At 53.1% G+C, this 11,858-nt stretch overlaps 1 long non-coding RNA gene across 1 annotated transcript; it reads left to right on the top strand.

Annotated features, from left to right (window-relative positions):
* The first annotated feature begins 1,773 nt into the window (after positions 1–1,773).
* Positions 1,774–8,769, top strand: LOC134434185 (uncharacterized). The gene is made up of 3 exons (XR_010031817.1): positions 1,774–1,854; positions 8,470–8,535; positions 8,689–8,769. It is a non-coding gene; the product is annotated as an uncharacterized LOC134434185 (long non-coding RNA).
* The last annotated feature ends 3,089 nt before the right edge of the window (positions 8,770–11,858 follow it).

Raw genomic sequence — 11,858 nt, 5'->3', positions numbered from 1 at the left:
CTGGCAGCCTCAGCAATCGCCCTCTGACATCTCTGGCACTCACTGCCATGGGCTGCAATTCCAGCTGCCAGCAAGGAAAAGATGCTCCTGCCCTTCAAGGCCAAATTCTGAAGGGGCCAAGACACAAGTGCAGCAAGATCTTACACAGACATTTCACTGCCAGCCTCTATAACTTCATCCAGGGCTGTTTGAGCACCTGGATGGGGAAGGAAAAAAAATCAGGGGAGAGTCTTTGGCTGGAAGCTGCCACAGGTAAAGAGAGACCCTGGAAGGGAAAAGGAGCAGACCAAGGAAGGCAGGAAAGAAGGCAGGACACAAATGGCAACCAGCTGACAAGGTGGCACTCTGAAAACCAAACCTGGGCTTATGGAATAAGAATGGGACAGAAATGAAGAATTCTGAAACTTTATTTACTTGGCTTCTCTGAGCAATCTGTGAAGCCAGGACTTCACCATCCTGACAGGGAAGAAGCATTTTCTAGATCAAACCTGAGCTTCGTCCCTTTTACTGTGAGCCCAGTAAATCCCAATGAACTCATTTGTGGTCGTTTTCATCAAGGGCCCAAGCTCTTTGTTCCAGCACATCCAGCAAGCACCAGGCAGGACAGCACAGGAACCCAACACTCAGCTGAGGGATTCAGAACATCTAAACACCAGCAGGGCACATTGCTCATTTTTGCTCCAATAGATTTGAGAAATGAAACCCTGGGGATAAGAGCTCTTTTTCAGAGCAGTAATTGCTAGTTGATGTTAATGAAGTTGATAGGGTCTGAATTTGAAGTGTTGGTCTGTTGTTAAACATTGAATGTTACACTTCTAGGACTTGCCTTTAGTTGCCGCCATCCAGTGTTACCATTTTACCCTGTATTTGTATCTCTCCCCGGCATACTCTGTATTTGTGCCCCTTTCCGCCTCAGCCCAGATTTGTATCCCTTCCCGTCCCAGACTGAATTTAAATGAGAGGCCGTGGGAACTCCATGAACCCTCTCTGAACAACAAACCAGCACATAAACGATGACTTTACCCCAGCAGAACCGCACTAAATCACCCACCCTTGAGCAGAGCCGGATTCTGTCCTGCCCCCATAATTTTAATAGTGCTCAGCTTGGAGGATCCCCCTATGCTCCGAGCCAACGTTGCCTTCCTAAGGACTCTGGTGAGGACGGAAGCCCCGGCTGTGCCGAGAGACAAAGCTGCGCTGCTCCTCCTGCTCAGCGCGGTCCTGTGGGAGCAGCGGCGCCGTGCGCGACCCCTCGGGTTCCGCACCCAGAGCTGTCTTTAATAAAGGCCTTTTGAAAGGAGCTGCTCTCCTGGCCCTGTTTATCACACTGCCAGAGCCCCTCCCCAAAACCTCCAAAACCCTCCCAGGACACCCTCAGGACCCCCCCAGAGCCCGCCCCAAACTCCCGCAGGACCATCCAAACACCCCCAGACCCTCCCAAGACCTTCCTACGACCCCTCCCCAAAACCCTCCCAGACCCTCCCACGACCACCCCGCTTCGTGATCCCTCTTAGGACCCATCCGCGCCCCCCAGGTCCCCCCACAATGCCCCAGGGCCCCTCCCCAAAGCCCCCCCGGACCCTTCCCCTCTCAGGCCCCTCCCGCTCCTGTCCCGAGCCCGGCGGGTCCTGGCCGCGGTGGGGAACGGGGCGCCGCTTCCGGCTCGCCTCGGATTGGCTGGGGCGGCGCCGGGGAGGCGGGCCTTGCTGAGGGGAGCTGCGCCGTGATTCGTTGGTTCGGGGCCGTGCAGCGCGGTGATTGATTAGTTCGGCGGGACGCGCCGCTCTTGGCTGGGGGAGCCGGCGCACGCGGCGGAGGCGGGGGGAAGCTTGAGCGAGTCTGGATTGTTCTCAGGTGGGTTTAGGGGGATCTGAGGGGAAGTGGGAGGGTCTGAGGGGATTTTGGGGATTGTGAGAGGAACTGGGGGGTTGCGAGGTTGGTCCGGGGAGAAATTTGGGGGAGTCTGAGGGGATTTCATAGGGTTTTGGGGGGAATTGAGGAGTCTGAGGGGGATTTGGGGCAGTCTGATGGATTTGCGGGGGGGTCTCAGGTGGGTCTGGGGTGAATTTTGGGGGGAAATGGGGGGGGTCTGAGAGTCCTGGGGAGGTTTTGGTGTCCAGGGTGGTCCTGGGCCAACCCTGGGGGGGCTCTGGGCGGTTTGGGGTTCCTGGAGGGGTCCCGGGGGGTCCCAGGCCCACCCTGAACCGGGGTCTGGGGGTTTCGGGGGGAGGGGACACAGCAGGGGTTCCCCCCCCCCCCGGTTTTTGGGGTCTCCCATGGCGCCCCCTCCCCAAAAAGCTCCGAGGGCTTTGAATAAGAAGCTTGACTAGGCCAATATTCAAGCAGCAATCAATTTATTATTTAATATGGTAAAGTACGAGCAATACAGCACTGGGTACAGTGGAGGAAGTTTTTTCTCTAACTGTACGCCCATAATTGATGGTTACAGGTATTTATAGGGGTAGTCATCAGCTTTTTTCAGTAGTTTCTATTTCCAATCTTTTACTCATCAGCAATTTTTATTCCAAATTATTGGATCACAATTCTATACACTATTGTGATTTTAATTTCTCAGGATGTATCTCAAAGGAGTATCCCCAGATGGTGATGGTCCAGTTTCCGAAAGAAGAAAGACGAATCCCATCTGGTGGGGTCCAGCTCCCCAGATGTGTGTCCACCTTTTAATTGCAGAGACCATAAATCTCATTACAGTGATGTCCAGCTTCCCTTTGGTCGAAACCATAAACCCTTGAGGTGATGTTCACCTTCCTTTCTCAAGGTGTTTTTCTCTGCTTCAAAAAGGCGTGAGATAAGCATATTTCCTTTATATATATATTCCAAAGCTATAGGTTCAAGGATACAAGTAATATTCTAAAATTATACTTCAGAAGGTTATTATTGCAGAGCTTTTTATGGATTAAATGCAAGCAAAAAGGAACATCCTTAACACCTTAATTCCAATGCTCCTAAATCAACTAGGGTTAATTACAAACAAAAGAGAGGTTCAAAGGCCTTTTTCCATGCTTTGTTTTCCTCAGTTATTTTTAGAATTCACAACCATCCCATTGTCGATGTCCACACATTTCCCATTCGCAAGTACACACGTCACCTGTTTGTACCTGACATGAAACACAGCTTTGCCTCTCACACCCCTGATCCAGGACGGGCCCACTGAGTCTGGGGGATTCTGGGGGGGTTTGTGGGGATTTTGCGAGGGTTTTGGGGATTTCGGGGTGACTTTTTTGGGCTTTGGGGATTTTATTGTCAGTTTCGAAGGAATTATTGGAGGTTTTGGGATGTAATTACTGGGCTAGAACTATGTGATTTTTGGTCTTTTGTATTCTGGGGGATTTTATTCGGGTTGTGAGGGGTTTCTTGAGAAAGGATTTATTGAAATTATTTGGAGTATTTTTTAATTTTGGTGAGTTCCACTGGGATTTTCAGAGATTCTCTGGGGTTTTTGAGGGTTTTCTTGTAATTATGGGGGATTTTGTGGGATTTTCATGGAATTTTGGGGGGCTTTTGGGGCATTCCTTTGGTGTGGGGAAGAGCTGAGAGGCACCAAAATCTCCTTAAAAACCCCAAAGTCCAAATAAAACCCACTAAATCCCAATTAAATCTCTCAGAATCTCATTAGAACACCCTAGAATCCCAATAAAAGCCCACAAAATCCTTTGAAATCCCAATAATCCCAAAAATCCTGATTAAACTCCTCAAATCCCCCACAATGTCCCCAAAACCATAAATAGTCCCACAAAATCTTCCCCAAGATCCAAAGAAATCCTGGCAATACCCAAAAAACCACACAAAATCCCTGAAATCCCACCAAAAATCCCGAAAAACCCCAAAACCCCAATGAACCCCACTAAATGTCTCCACAATGCCAATAAAATGCCCTAAAATCTCCTAAAAATCCCAATAAAACCCCCAGAATCATTGAGAATCCCAAAAAATCCCAACAAAATCTCAGTAAAACCCGCAAAATTCAAAAGAAGCCACAAAAAATTCAATAAACCCCCAAACACCCCCAGAAAAACTCCCCCTTAAAATGCCAATAAAACCCCCCAAAATCCACAAAACCAGCCACTCCCAGTCAATCCCAGTATGATTCCAGTCGCTCTCAATGCGGTCCCAGTGTAACCCAGTATGGACTCAGCTGCTCTCACTGTGATCCCAGTTGCTCCCAGCATAATTCCAGATGTTCCCAGTTCCTCCCATTATGATCCCAGTTGCCCCAATAACAGTCCCAGTCCCTCCCAGCAGGGTCCCAGTGGTGCCCAGTTGCCTCCAGGGTAGATTCAGTTTCCCACAGCATCGTCCCAGTTGCTCCCAGCATGATCCCAGCTGTTCCCAGTGTGGTTCCAGTCCCCCCAATATGGTTAGAGACACTCCCAGTTTGTTTTAGTTACCTCAGAATGATCCCAGTCTTTCCCAGTTGCTCCAGTTTCCTCTAGCATAATCCCAGTTTCCATCTGTTGCTCAAAGGGTGGCCCCAGTTGCTCCCAGTATGATCCCAGTTGCCCCAGTTATAGTCTCAGTCCTCTCAGCACGGTTCCAGAACCTTCCAGCCGATCCCAGTTGCTCCCAGTGTGTCTCATTTTCCTCCCAACATGGGCCCAGTAGCTCCCAGTAACCCCCAGTCAGGTTCCATTCACTCCCAGTGTAATCCCAGTATGATTGCAGTCTACTCCCAGTATGATCCCAGTCACTTGCAGTCTAATCCCAGTTGCTCCCAGTCACTCCCAGTCTGATGCCAGTGCCCCCACTGTGATCCCAGTTGCTCCCAGCATGGGCCCAGCTGTTCCCAGTGTGCTTCCATCACTCCAGTGTGGTCCCAGTTGAACCCAGTTGTCCCTGCTCTAGTCCCAGTCCCTCCCAGCACGGTCCCAGTTGTTGTTATTATATTTCTGGAGTCCCAGCTCTCAGGCTGCCACAGCTCTCGGCTGTCCTATCTTGTATTGCTGTTGTTATATTTCTAGAGTCCTGTACCTTCAGGGTGCTCTTCTCACACACAGCTCTTCACAGCAGTGTTGCTCCTGCTTCTCGGTCAGGGCTCCTCCAAGACTCTCCCTGCACAGCCACCCCACTCCCTTTTATCCCAGTTATCTTCATTAGCCACTGCAGCCACCCAATTAAGGACATCACAGCTGCAGCCCATTTACAATTAGGATCAGGGCACGGCCACTTATACAATACATAGATTTTACTAGGACTCCTACTATACCCACTCACTCCCAGTTGCCCCCAGTGTGGGCCCCGTTCTCCCCAGCATGGTCCCAGTTGTTCCCAGTGTGGTTCCAGTCCCCCCAGTATGGTGACAGACACTCCCAGTATATCCCAGTTGCCCCCAGCATGTCTGTAGTCATTTCCAGGCACTGCCAGTGGCCCCAGTAAGGTGTCAGTTCTCCCAGTATGATTCCCCAGTCATGCCCAGTATATCCCAGTTGCCTCCAGCATGCATCCAGTCCTTCCCAGTTTCTCCAGTTTACTTGCAGCATCATCCCAGTCTCTCTCACTTGCTCCCAGTAGCCCAAAGTGTGATCCCAGTTGCTCCCTTTCAACCCCTGTATCATCCCAGTAAGCTCCAGTTTGATCCCAGTCACATGCCCGCTCTCCCAGTGTGGTCCCAGTATAATCCCAGTTGCTTCCAGTCTCTCCCAGTATGGTCCCAGCCGCCTCCAGCATGGTTCCAGTTGCTTCCTGGATCAGCCCAGTCATTCCCAGTATGATGCCATTTGCTCCCAGCATGCTCCCAGTTGCTCCCAGTCAGGCCCAGCATGGGGGATGATGTGCAGGGTGTGTTCCCAGTCGCTCTCAGACACTCCCAGTATTAGTCCAGTCCCTCCCAGTATGATCCAAAGATGAGCCCAGTGTGCTCCCAGTCCCTGCCAGTGTGAACCAGTTGTGCTCCACATGATTCCAGTTGTTCTCTTTCACCCTCACTTTTGTTCCAGTCACTCCCAGTATCTCCCAGTGTACCCCAGTTTCCTCTACCGTCTTTCCAGTTCCTTCCAGTATGATCCCATTTGCTCACAAGCACTCCCAGTCAGCCTCAGTGTAGTGGCACTCACTGCCAGTATTATCCCAGTCACCTCCAGCATGATCCCAGTTCATCCCAGTTGAAGTCCAGCAGTTTCCAATCACCACCAGCATGCACCCAGTCACTCCCAGTTCCTCCCAGTTGCTCCTAGCATGTTCCCAGTTACTCACAGCTATTCCCAGTCACACTCAGCACCATCCCTGTCACTCCCAGTTTATCCCATTTCTCCCTAACGTGGTCACAATTGCTCCCTGCAGGCTCCTACTCACTCCCAGTATGATCCCAGCATGATCCCAGTCTCCATCAGCGTGATCACAATCTGCCCTCATGTGGCAGTATGATTCCAGTATGATGTCCATACAAACCCAGTACAGTCCCAGTCACTCCCAGTACGATCCCAGTATGATGTCAGTACAAAGCCAGCACAGCCCCAGTCACTCCCAGTAGGATCCCAGTCCAGCCCAGTCCCTGGCAGTGCTGCCACTGCTGGGATCCCCCAGCCCTGTGTGCGTTCCCCCCTGGCGGATGTGCCGAGAGGAGCCCCAAGGGCTGGCAGCGGCCAGGCAGGGTCCCCAGCAAGGCCCAGTTTGGATGTGCAGCCCCCAGTTTGCCCAGTTTGCCTCTCCTTTGGCCCGGGCCGGGCTCCCCCTGCCCGCAGCGGCTGGGAGCAGCCGAGAGCCCCGCGCTGCCCATCCCGACCTGTCCCAGCTCCATCCCCGCTCCTGCCGCGGGCTGCGAGGGCTGCGGGAACGGGCACCGAGGGTGTGGCTGCTGCTGGGGGAGGAGGAGGAGGGAGGGAAGGGCAGGGATGGAGGGGGAGGAGGAGGAGGGGTAAGGGAGGAGGAGGAGGAGAAGGAATGGAAGGGGCAGGATGGAAGAGGAGAAGGAGGTGGGTATAACACAGAGGAGCTCGAGGAGGGATGGAAGAGAAGGAGCGGGAGGAGAAAGAGGAGGGAAGGAGGCTGGGTTACAGGGGAGGAGGAGAGGGAGGAGGGATGGAGGAGGAGAAGGAGGTGGGGATAAGACGGAGGACGAGCGGGAGGAAGAGGCGGGACAAAGGCTGATCAAGGCTGAACAGAAGGAACCGCGTTGCAGCCCTGCCTGAATTCGCAGCCCCCACCCGTGGGATCATCGCCCCCCCCCCGTTGCGCCGGTGAGCAGGGAGGGGGAGCCCGGCCCAGACATCCCGGGGGGGTCCCTGGGTTGGGTTTTTGGGGGGATGTTTGGAGAATGAAGCAGTCCAAGGCTGAGCGGAAAAGGCCCCTCGGGGGGACATCGGGGGGTGCCGGTGGCGGTGCCGGCAGAGGCAGCCTGGAGGAGCAGAGCCCTGTGTCCCCCAGGAGCCCAAAGTGGGGAGCCCAGAGAGGGGGGAGCGCCGCCATTGGCGGGAGCCTCAAGAGCCTGGAGAGGGGCAGGGGGGACTCCTTGGAGCCGCTGCAGCCCCGAGCAGAGAATGAGGGGAGAAGGGAGCCCGGGAGCCCAAACAGCCCCAGCATCCCGAAATGGGGAGAGAGAAAAAGGGGGAGCTTTTGGCATTGCTGGGACTGCCAGCAGCCTGGGCAGGGCGGGCACTGAGGAGAAGGGGGACCCCCAATCCAAGTGTGACCCCAGCAGCTGGGACAGGGGGGAACCCCCGAACACCAGAGGGGAGGGACCAGGGACAGGGAACTCCTGGGAGGCTTTTCCTAGGCTGAATCTTGGTGTTTGGGAGGTTTTTATGGAGCCCACGTGGCCAGTGACTTGTAGAGACGGACTCAGGCAGAGGGACATTCAAACTGAACACGTGTTGAGGAAGATGAAACAGGGAAGCCTCATAAATATGGTTGTCTGGCAAAAGAATTTGAGAATATTGAAACTCTAAGCAAGATTGAGATGGAAGCAAACTTTGAGATACCTTAGTGAACAACTGGAAAACAATGGTGTGGCCTGACTGAAGGTAATCCCCTTTTGCTGAAACAATTCCCTCTGCGTGCAGACAGACCCAAGGGTCAGAGCAGACCCTACTAGCTCAGCAGAAGGGGTCCAAAGCGGTGTTTTTAGGGTTTAAAATGTAACACAGTATCATGATGTAATGATTCTTACAGGCTGTATGTAAATGCTCTAGGATTTGTATCTTGAACTAGATTGGTTAGTGAGAAATAGAATATTCAACAGAGAAGAAGATTTATTGTATTGTAATGGGAAGCTTACTCTCTTACGCTCTTCCCCTCTTACTCTCTTACCCTCTCATCCTCTCTACCCCTCTCTTCTCTCGGGCCTGCTCTGAGCTGTGGCTGGCAGCTCCAAGCAGGGCCCTGCACCCAGGCCTTTTGCAATAAACCGCAAGTTCCACGACCTGGCTTCAGAGATCTCTCGTCTCCGTCCGTCCCGAACATCCTACCCCCCGACACTCCTAGAAATGTGCTCATCCCTTGTTTTCCCCAAACCAGGATTTCCCATTGCCAACCCCTGGGATGCTGCGAGGAAGAGGAAGATGCCCTGGGACACTGAGGCAGGTGAGGAGGAAGTCAGTGCCCCTTTCCCCTCTGTGCTGCTCCATCTCCCAGCCCAGCACGGCCCTGGCTGCAGCTCAGCCCTGGGGGAATCTCCTTGCCCTTGCCTGTGGCACGGAGGCAAATCCCATCCTGTCCTTGTCCTTCCTCCCCCAGAGCAGGAGCTGAGCATGGAGAGCAGGGAGGACAAATGCCCGCGGCAGAACCTGGTGGAAGAGGCCGTTTTGAGCGGCTCCATGGTGCAGGAAGCCAACGGGGAGGAAAAGGCCCGGAGATGCTGCACGAGGAGGGGCTGCAAACGCAGCTGGTGGGGATCTGAGGGGGAAAGAGCCAGCCTGGGCCGGGAAGGCGGCTGGAGATGGAGCCAGAGCTCGGAGCTGGTGCTCCATGAACAGCTCCATGATGGGGAGAAGCCTCACATGTGCGTGGAGTGTGGGAAGAACTTCAGGTGGAACTGCGACCTGATCCTGCACCAGAGGATCCACACTGGGGAGAAGCCCTATGAGTGTGGGGAGTGTGGGAAGAGCTTCAGGGAGAGCTCCAGCCTGATCAAGCACCAGAGGACCCACACTGGGGAGAGGCCCTACGAGTGTTCCAAGTGTGGGAAGGGGTTTCAGACCAGCTCCCATCTCGTCCGGCACTATCAGAGTCACACAGAGGAGAGGCCCTTCCAATGCCCCAACTGTGGGAAGGGATTCAGGTGGAACTCCACCCTCGTCAGGCACAGGCGCATCCACACTGGGGAGAGGCCCTATGAGTGTGATAAATGCAGGAAGAGGTTTCAGACCAGCTCCCATCTCCTCCAACATTATCGGATTCATTCAGAGGAGAGGCCCTTCCGCTGCCCCGAGTGCGGGAAGGGATTCAGGCAGAACTCCCACCTTGTCAGGCACCGGCGCATCCACACCGGGGAGAGGCCCTACGAGTGTCCCCAGTGTGGGAAGAGCTTCTCCAGCAGCTCTCACTTGACCCGACACCAACGGAGGCACCGGTAAGGGAAGCCCTGCGAGTGCCCTGAGTGCAGGCAGAGCTTCATGCGCTGCTCCAGCTCCATCCCCCACTGGAGGAGGCACTTTGGGCACAGCTCTGGTCACTCACATTCCCTGTGATCCATGTTGGCAACACACCTGGCAGCTTTTACTTTTGTTTTGGCCCTAATGTTTCTAGCTTCTCTATCTCTTTGCATTCCAAAAGTCAAGAGAGATGGATCTGTCACCTGAAAACCACTGAAATCCCAGTGAAAACAACTCAATCTTACCCAAAAGGGCTCAATCCCACCTCAAAAAAACTCAGTGCTGTACCAAACTCACTTGATTCCTCAGCCACCTAAGTAAGATGGGGCTGGGAGGAGATTGGGAGAAGTGGGATCTCAGTTAGAGCGGTGGGATGAGGATTGTGTGGAGCTGGGTGTGTGGGATGCATTTGATAGCAAATAAAATTCTCAGACTTACTGATTTCTCTCCCGTTCATGTTCAGTCCGTTGCAGTTCTGTTTGCAGAGTGCTGCCTTCTCAGCTCATTGTGTTTGTGTCCCCTGTTCTCTCCTGCCTCTCTTTGCCTGCTCTGTTTCTCTCTCAGTGTCTCCCTTGACCCAGGGACCACCACAGATCCTCCCCTGATTTAATTGACCCAGGCACCCCCAGAGACCCTCCCTATATTTAATTGCCTCAGGAACCACCAAATACCCTCCTTTGATTTATTGCCCCAGTGACCACCAAGGATTCTGCCCTGATTCAATTGACTCCATCTCTGATTTAATTGACCTCTGCCCTGTTTTAATTGACCCCTCTGCCACCAAAGACCCTCCCCATATTATTTATTATTTTATTTCCCAAATATTATTTTAATTCCCAGTCCCAGGAGCTGAAGTCCTGAAGGCTGGCAGGGAAATGTCTCTGTAGGATTTTGCTCCATTTGCCTTCAAGGGCGGGAACATCTTTTCCTATCTGGGAGCTGGAATTCCAGCCTTTTGGAATGCATACTGAGCAATACAGACTGGCATCAGATATGGACTGAGATCAAATGGATTGGGATCAAATGGATTGGGATCAAATAGGGACTGGGATCAAATAGGGACTGGGATCATATGTACTATCCTGAATTTCCTCATTATCCAAAAATTCCCATAATTCTGGAATTTCTGTTATCCCAAAATTCTCATTATCCCAAATTTCCCATTATCCCAAATTTCCCCATTATCCCAAAATTCCTGTTATCCCAAATTTCCCCTTGATCCCAGAATTCCCATTATCCTGGAATTTCTGTTATCCCGGAATTCCCATTATCCCAGTTCCCCATTATCCCACTCTCCCAGTTCCCCCCATTATCCCAGTCCCCCACATTATCCCAGTTCCCCCTTATCCCATTTTTCTTTTTATGCCAGTTTCCCCCGTTTTCCCAGTTCCCCCCCACCCCGCTATCCTGTGCCCCCCAGTTATCCCAGTTCCCTACTCAGCAGATGCCTGAGAGACTGGAATCCTATGCACTGGGACAAACTGGAATGGGATAGCCCAGACGGATCCTATGGACTGGGATTATATGGAACTGGGATCCTATGGACTGGGATAAACTGGACTGGGATAGCCTGCACTGGGATCCTACGGAAAAGGATAAACTGGACTGGGATAAACTGGAATGGGACCAAATAGGGATTGGGACTGTATAAACTGGAACCCTGTGAAATGGGATCCTATAGACTGGGACTGCACAGACTGGGACCCTATGGATCCGGGCCATACACACTGGGATAAACTCGTCTGAGATTCTATGGACTGGGATCCCACCACACTGGGATCGCATGGACCGGGACTGGAAATACAGGGATGGCATGGAAGAGGAGGGATAACGGAGATGGAGAAAGGATGGAAAAAAGAGGAGAAGATGGGGTTAGGGAGGAGCAGGAGTAGGAGGAGGGGTAAAATGGGAGGGAAGAAGGAGGAGAAGGAGGGAGGGTCAGGGAGGAGGAGGAGGAGGAAGGAGGGAAAAGAAGGGACAAAGGAGGAGAAGGAGGTGGGGAAAGAGGAGAGGGAGGAGGGATGGAAGAGGAGAAGGAGGTGCAGTGAGGGAGAAGGAGGAGGAGAGGGGATGGAACAGGAGGAGTGGGATGAAGAGGAAGAGGAGGGACAAAGGCGGATCAAGGCTGAGCAGATGGAACCATGCGCTGGAGCCCTGCCTGAACTTGCAGCCCCCACCTGTGGGATCATCGCCCCCCCCCCCCCCCCGTCGCGCTGGTGAGCAGGGAGGGGGACCCGGCCCAGACATCCCGGGGAGTCCCTGGGTTGGGTTTTTGGGGGGATGTTTGGAGAATGAAGCAGTCCAAGGCTGAGC

The sequence above is a fragment of the Melospiza melodia genome, unplaced genomic scaffold (genome assembly GCF_035770615.1).
Source record: "Melospiza melodia melodia isolate bMelMel2 unplaced genomic scaffold, bMelMel2.pri scaffold_32, whole genome shotgun sequence".
Taxonomy (NCBI): domain Eukaryota; kingdom Metazoa; phylum Chordata; class Aves; order Passeriformes; family Passerellidae; genus Melospiza; species Melospiza melodia.
Note: the sequence above shows the minus strand (reverse complement) of the source record. Positions and strands in the feature narration are given on the sequence as shown.